The 7,918-nt window shown below is 38.6% G+C and overlaps 1 long non-coding RNA gene across 1 annotated transcript; it reads right to left on the bottom strand.

The window, feature by feature from the left end:
- Nucleotides 1–2,104: 2,104 nt before the first annotated feature.
- On the bottom strand, nucleotides 2,105–7,629 carry LOC122822869. Its single transcript, XR_006369239.1, has 2 exons — nucleotides 6,122–7,629; nucleotides 2,105–3,982 (listed from the first exon to the last, which is right to left on the bottom strand). It is a non-coding gene; the product is annotated as an uncharacterized LOC122822869 (long non-coding RNA).
- Nucleotides 7,630–7,918: the final 289 nt, after the last annotated feature.

Below are 7,918 nucleotides of genomic sequence, written 5' to 3'. Positions count from 1 at the left end.
TTTCGGTGTCGAGTTTTTGAATGTGAAGTTTTTTGACAAACGCTTTCATCAAAAACCTTTGAGGCGTTCAACAGTCCGCATGTTGCATCTAATGAGTCGAACTATAAAGCAGTTGTATTCATACTAAAAGTATTCATGTTCTATGTGTGCATTTCATGGGGATCACTTTCATTGGAAAGAAATGCTTTTTGGGGGTTTTTCAAGTTTTGTTTTACAAACTATAAAAGTTTATATCATAATTTTAGCTGAACTAAAAGATGCGCATTAATTATAAACCAGTATAAAATAACCAACCAAATCTTATGAAATAAAAGTTCATATGTTTTTTTGTTAACTATGTGAAAACAAAGGTTTTTCCACCCTTTGTCTGCAGGAGGGTTAACCTGTCCCTGAGTGACGGTCAGTAGAGCTTAATTCAGCAGCGCAAAATATTCAAATAATAAAAGTCAGTTTAACCCAGCCTGTCTTTCCCTAAAATTGTAACTTGGGGTGTCTACAGGAGCAGAATTGGCTTCAGCCTAAGGTGAACAGACGGCATACACACTTTCCAAAAGAGTTCAACTTTTGTCTCGTCAGTCCACAGGATGTTTTTCCTAAAAGTCTTGAGGATCATTAAGGTGAGTTCTGGAAAAACTGAGACAAGACTTAAAGTTATTTTTACACTGTGGTAGTTTTCATCTTGGAACTTTGTCATTGATGTGGAAAAATTACAACAAGGTCACACCTGCTAGTTGTATTGCTATATGTTTATTCTAAGTTCCTGTATATTCTCACCAAGATAAAGCTATTTGGGTAACATGTACAGCTGCATGTAAGGTTGAATGTTGTTTTTCCCAGCTGCATGGGAACCAGTCTGCTTCCAATGCTTTGGATCCTTTATCCCTTTGTATGAAACTCATGTGTTTTCTCTGCCTGGCAGAGCTTTTCATCCAGACCTGCTTCATTACTGATTGTCCTACAAGCTCTCTGAGTTGTGCGCAATTCATGAATAAACCCGATTGAGTGATTTCACCTGAACGGTGCTTGGAAATAGTTTTTTTCCACAACACCATCTTGGCCATTTTTGTCTCTTTTTTTTACAATGTCATGACCTCTAACCTTAGTTGAGGCCAGAGAGGCCTGCCGCTCTTTAGATGTTTCTTTGGGGTTTTTGTGACCTGTTGGATGAGTCGTCACTGAGCTCTCAGGCTAATTTTGTTCCACCAGCTGGGAAGCTTTACCACTGTTCCATGTTTTCTCCATGTGTGGATAACGCCTCTCACTGTGGTTCACTGGAGTCCAACACTTTAGAAATGACTTTGTAACCCTTTCCAGACTGATAGAAATCCATTACTTTATTTGTTCCTGAATTTCCTTAGATCTCCGCATTGTGTCTGCCTTTTGATGGTATTTTGGTGTTCTTCACTTCGTCAGGCAGGTCCTGTTTAAGCTATGTCTTGATTAAGATCAGCTGTGTCAGCAATTATACCAGGGTGTGTCTAGAGACACTGAACTCAAGTGTGATAAATCAGTTATGATTTAACAGGAGGGATAATCAGTTTACACACAGCACCATTTAGGTTTGGATTTTTTCCCCCCCTTAATAATAAACTTCATTTTAAAAATTGCATTTTGTGTTTGCATGTGCTGTCTTTGATTAATGTTTTTATTAACAATATTTGTCTGTTAAATCAGACCAAACGTTTCTTGCCTTTGGTCAACTAGAATTACCAAAGCTAATTTTGTTTGCTAAATGTCACAATAAGAAAAGAAAGAACATTTCAAAGATTTATTTACTGATGTTTTTCATTGAAGTTCAAGCATTTTAGGCTTCCTTCCATTAGCTTCTCACAGGAGCTTCCTAGATTTCCAGCTATTTACATCTCATATAAAGAGGTTGGGGGGAAGGGTGGAAAGCAAATTTTGTTTCTGAAACACAGAACTCAGGGTTCCTTAGTTCTATCTGCATCTAAAACATGCAGATAGAGGCACATCTGCATGCAAATCTACCATATACCTATGAAGAACTTTTATATTAATGCCTTACATATTGTTGAACCAAATATACTATCGATGAATCGGAACCATGTGATCACACGTGCAGAAAACAGCCAAACACAAATAATCAGACTTTACTTATTTTATTCTTTTTAGCGCTAAAAAGAAAGAGACGCTTACCCTCACAGGCTAATTGGTTGTGACGTGAATACACCGGGACTGAACAGCATCTGATCTAAAACGGACGATCCATTCTTTATATCTAAGACACGCCTTATTGGTCGTCTGATGAACTACGTCAGCTAAGGAATGCCATGATATCATGGTGTCAGCTTAAGTTTCACTTCTACTGAAAGCCTTTTGTTTGAAAGTGAAACATGCAAGGTCAAGTTCCATTCCTCCAAAAGCTCTCTGTGCATAAATGAAACATACTATGTGTGAAATACAGCTGTATGTGCATGAGTACACGTGCAACCCTGGATAAGCGTCTCAACAACTCCCCCTTTTGGTCTCTAAGAGACCACAAATAGAACATCAAACAGCTTGGGGAGCATCACACATCCTGAGGAAACACTGCCCACTGTTCGGAAAACTCCCCGGGCCCATTACAATGTTTGTTGTTGTCATTTCATTCCATTCTTATGGGGTAAAAATCGAACAGAGCGCCCCCTGGCCCTGGGCGGCGGGAAGAAACCACAGTGTTCCTCTTACAGGCTAACAAAGAACATTCAGCTAATAAATAAAAATAAATAAATAATATATATATATATTTTTTTTCAAAATAATGTGAATGTCATCAATTGTCAAAATTTTCATGGATAAATGGTAACTGAAATGTAAAATGAATAAAATGTTATTTAATACCTGGAAAGAAATGCAAAAATGAAGAAAAGAATAAAACATTAGATTTCATTTAAAAATAAATGTAAAATGAGAAATGAATAAACATTAGTGAAAATTTTGATTTTTTTTAAACCAAAAGTCAAGAAGATAAACCTTAAAATGAATATTTGTTAGATGATGCTAAAAAATTTTAAACGTAAACAAAGAAATTTTCTGATCCTTTTTTGTTTTTTTTAGATGAAAACCATGTGTAATCAACAGAATAAGAAACAAACACCCTCAAAAATATGCAAATCAGTGTTATTGTCAAAAATTCAGTAGAAGTACAATGTAATTATTCTAGAAAATTCATTAGAATTCAGTAGTATTGAGTTGTAATGCGATCTACAAAGTTTAATCAAGGCAATGTCTTCTAGCACACTATCAATGTTGCACCAGTTTGAATTGCACACTTGCATTCAAATGTGCAATTTGAATGAATAAAGTGAAATTAATGAGTTAAAAGAGTAAATTTAAAAAATAAATGTTAGAAAGTGAAGCTGGCATTTGAAATCCGTTTTATATTACTATTAATTAAAAAAAAATTTGTGAATACAATGTGAGGTTAATACTGTGAATGCCGGTAAACTATAAATTGAATAATGCAAGATGAATAAAATGTTGGTCAATATGAAAGCTTGGATGAGCCAAAACCTAATGAGAATAAGATAAATGATTAAATGTTAGATATAATACTGACAAATAAAATCCTAAATAAAGTATTAAGATCCCTTTTTGTACTTGAGAGTTGAAATCTTTAAGTTCAAAATATGAAAGTAGTTAGTGGTCATAAAGGGATGCAAACTTACCAACTGAAAAGAAATATGTTTAGTGAACAAAATGAAAACACATTTTAAACTTGGCAATCAATGTTTTAGATACAAATTCAGTCTTAACACAATGCAATGATACTGGCCAAATCGTAAGAAGTCAACAGGATTAATTTGTTTTAATGAGATCTGCAAACTTAATTCAAAATTGTGTCGTCTAGTATCTGTTGATGTCAACCAGTTTCTACGTGTGTCCAGATGCCTCATTTTCATCCAGGCACACCGAGAAAGGATTGGACTTTTTACATTTAAAATCTGGAAAGTTGCAGCTCCACAGTTGCGCTGCTCTTGACCTGTGAAAAAATGCTGTGATTCAGAGGTTGTTGTTCACTTACCATGATGACACAGGCTCTAAGTCTCACCATAGCACAGACACCTGTCACACCAGTCTATATTCTCTCAATTAGTTTATTACCCCTGCATAAATAAAATATCCCATCTCTAGCCTATTAAGTGCCCTGGGAATTTGATGTTACACCAACTGTCAGGGATCCGGCCCACACTGCGGTTACCTGTTGTAAAATTGAAACAGACATAGTTATCTTTAACTGGAATAGCGGCACCATCCGGGCTCCGCTGTTGATTACTGGAAATAAAGCTGTTAAAGTGTCACATCCAGAGGGCTGTTTAAACTTAGTCATATTAAGCATGCAATTAAAACCCCAAATGTCAGATGGAATCAAAGAAGCAGGTTCAGTATAGATTCTGGGTCGTCCAGCTGTGCAGGCCACACAGTTAGACATTTGATATTATCGTGCTGTTGCAGTTAATCAGTCTAACCACAAGTTGGTTTCTGTGTAATGTATCGACCCAATTTAATTTTGTTTGTGCACAAACCTTAGCCAATTTTGTTTTAAATTTTGATTCATTCATTCTGCTTTGCCTTGGGAGGTAATGATTGATTAGACATTTTATGATGATTTTACTATCTTCTGTCGTTGCTGGCCAGGCTTCAGGCCATCCTGTGAAAGCATCAACACAAATCAGCAAATATTTTTGTCTTGCACCGGGTTTATCATGTCAGTAGAATTTAACACAATCTCTTTTCCTGGACATGGGATTGGAGGAAACTGTCCTTGATGTGGGTTCAAAGTTTTCTTAGGGTTGAACTGTTCGCACACCGAACAATTTTTCACAAAATGTTTCACCATGTGGATCATTTGAGGTGCCACCACTCTTTAAGATTGTGCATCTTCTGCTTCGTCCCAACATATCCAACTCCGTGAGCCTCTTGGAGCAGCTCTCCTATTTTCCCAGGAGGCAGAATTAACCTGCCATCTGGGCCCCTCCAGCACCCATTTGTTTCACGTTTTTCTCTTCAGGTGACGCCCCCTTTTGACATCTCACCACCTCTTCCAGGCTCTTAACCCTTGTGTGTTGTTTCTGAAACAACAACCATCTGTAAAGAACTGTCTCACCTCTGGTCCCAGCAGAGGAGCTGCTGAAGTCCTGGTGTTACCTTGTCTGTCTTTGCCACCAGGTCTGCACACATGTGTGGTTCTTCTTCTGAAAAACAGTCTGCCATATTTATGTCTTGGTGTGTGAATGAAATGTTTGGAGCTTTCAGGACTTTGGAAAGTGTTTGTTGTCTCAACGCTGTCATGGTGAAACTCAGTGAATGTCCCATGACTATGTGTTCAGTTTTTGTATTTGTATCGGGTATCCCAGCTGCCTGTTGCGTACAAGGGTGATGCCCTTTTCCTCCCCCTTTTTCTGAAACAAAACACCTTTAACAGCCAGTTTTGTTACAGAAATATCCAAAAAGAACTGTAGTGTAGTCAGGGATGGAGAGCTCTGCAGCTGACGCCATGTGTTGTTCGAGAGAGACAAAAGCTTGTTCCATGGGGACCTGCCAGTCGTACCTGCTGAAATTATTCTACCCAGAAACATAGCCTGTTTTCGTGCAATTTGTTTTTACTGACCTTAAAACCTGTTTGACGCAGGCACTGCAGAACCAGAGAGGTGGCTTTAACGCAGATCTCCGTTGTTGGTGCAGCAAACAAAAAGTCTAGTGGGCAGTCCTGCAAAATATCTTGCAAAACCTGATTAAACTAAAATCAATTCTATTATGAGGGAATAGTCCATCTTAAAAATATTTATATGTTTTGCATATCAGATGTTAATTTATTTTAACTAAAGTCTTTAATTCTAGTAATGATAATAATTTTATGCTCACAGTTAATGGAAATATGACAGATTAAATTTGAATATCTTACCAAACAATATAAAGAAAACCATTTAATTAAGAAATGTAGATATGCTGAGAAATATGTTTGAAGATTGTTAATTTTATAAAGCAAGGAGCCTCATCAGAATGTCTAAGGTCACTAATTTATGGAAAATTGCATTACATTTTACTTCAAAATTTATTATGTGATCAGACCCTGAATAACAGATATTACATGTGTAAAGAGTACGGGAGGAAAACAAACCTAGTGCTGCTGTGGCAATCGAATCTGTGGCTGCCAGGGAACGTTTCATCATCACGCCCAATTCTTTCACTTGGTGCTCAGGGTGCAAACAGAGAGAAATGTGAGACATTTAATACCATTCTGATTGTTTTTTTTTTTTTTTGCGAAAGAGACAACAGCAGCTACACCAACAGGGGCTACATAAATGTCCGAGACTTTTACCTGCCAGGTTGTTTCCTCCAAAGTGGAAAGGAAAGGTTCCTGGTACCATTCAGATACGTCTCTGTCGCAGAACAGGGTCACGTGTGGTGGACCCGGAGGAGGAACACAGAAGCGCAGACACAGGAGCCAGGGCTTCCAGGCCAAGAACGTTGACATTAGGCTGCTGTAGGGTAAATTTGTTAAAAGTCCCCAATAGATGTCAGCAAACTCAGACACCACTGGCTGGATCAGATACTGTCCTTCTGTTTGGAAATTTCCACAAAGAAGGGAGGTGCCATCAGGAAAAGCAACAATTATTCCATCACCCGAGCACATGATTGTAGCTCCCATCTTTATCAGCAAGTGTCGCCCAAGCAAATTCATGGGAGTCGTAGGAGAACTTACAAAAGAATGTTTCATATTCTGATTACCCAAGATGAAGGTCAGAGGCATCGTGAATAGCTGACTCTGTTCAGTCCCTGAGAACCCTGTTAAAGACACAGTTCTTGATGTCAGAGAAAAAGGAGGATCAGAGTCCAGAGTGGAATGTGTGGCTCCGGTGTCAACCAGGAAGTCTGTGTGTTTTCCTTCCACTGTTGCAGACAACATGGGGTCTGCTGTACCCACATTGTCTCCGGGGTCCTCAGCAGTGTTTCAGTAGATGTTCTGTGTGGCCTCAGTATTCCCCTGAAAGCAATGTCCAGGAATCACATAAGGATTGTTGGGGATCATACCTGGCAGTCTTTGGTATGTTCACACAGTGTTTTGCCCAGTGTCCAAAATGTCCACACTGGTAGCACGTCAAGTTCCTTTGGCCCTTGGCCTCGTGCTCCGTGACCTTGCCCCATGGCTCCCATCCACATCCAGCCAAACGCCATCCCCGTCCACGAGGAAACGCTCTGTATCTGTTTGAGGATATAAAAAAGAAAAAGCAGGAGGAGGAACCAGTTCCCCCCCCAGTATGATTAGAGTTTTGCCAGTAATTTGGAATTTTACCCTGTGTAGTTTTATTTTGAGAAGATGCTGCTGCAACCATCACATGTTCTTGTTTACTTTTTATTAAAGGGGGAGGATGGGGTTTGATCTCATACAGTCCAATTCGGGGTTCTATTCCCAGTGTGGACTCCTGAAGTTTTGTGGGGTAGCAGTTCCCCCTTGACTGTCAAAGTTCCTTCTGTGATATTAATTATTACGGGATATATCCCCTTAGAGCACGTGTCAAACTGAAGGCCCGTGGGCCAAATCCGGGCCGCTGTGGGTTTGTGCGGCCCTCCAGATTCTAGACTAAACACTAAGTGTGCTTAAATATTATGCTATCAATCAAATTAATGCAGTTCTATCCGTTTACTGCCAAATTATATCAATCAGTCGCTCCAGTTTCTTTTAGAATTATCAGGGAAATTCACCAAAATCAACAAATCCCTGCACTTTTCTGAGCAAATGATTGGGAGTTTTTGCAGTTTTAATAAAAAAATGTGAAACTTCCTTACTTGAACTAAACAGCTGCCTCAAACCTAATTGATTTCCCATTATATGACCTGTACAGCGAGTAATAAAAAGTCAAATTTACCATCATAAATAAGTGCAAATATTTCCAAATAACTACCACAAACACTT

Source organism: Gambusia affinis, linkage group LG01, assembly GCF_019740435.1.
Source record: "Gambusia affinis linkage group LG01, SWU_Gaff_1.0, whole genome shotgun sequence".
Lineage (NCBI taxonomy): Eukaryota > Metazoa > Chordata > Actinopteri > Cyprinodontiformes > Poeciliidae > Gambusia > Gambusia affinis.
Note: the sequence above shows the minus strand (reverse complement) of the source record. Positions and strands in the feature narration are given on the sequence as shown.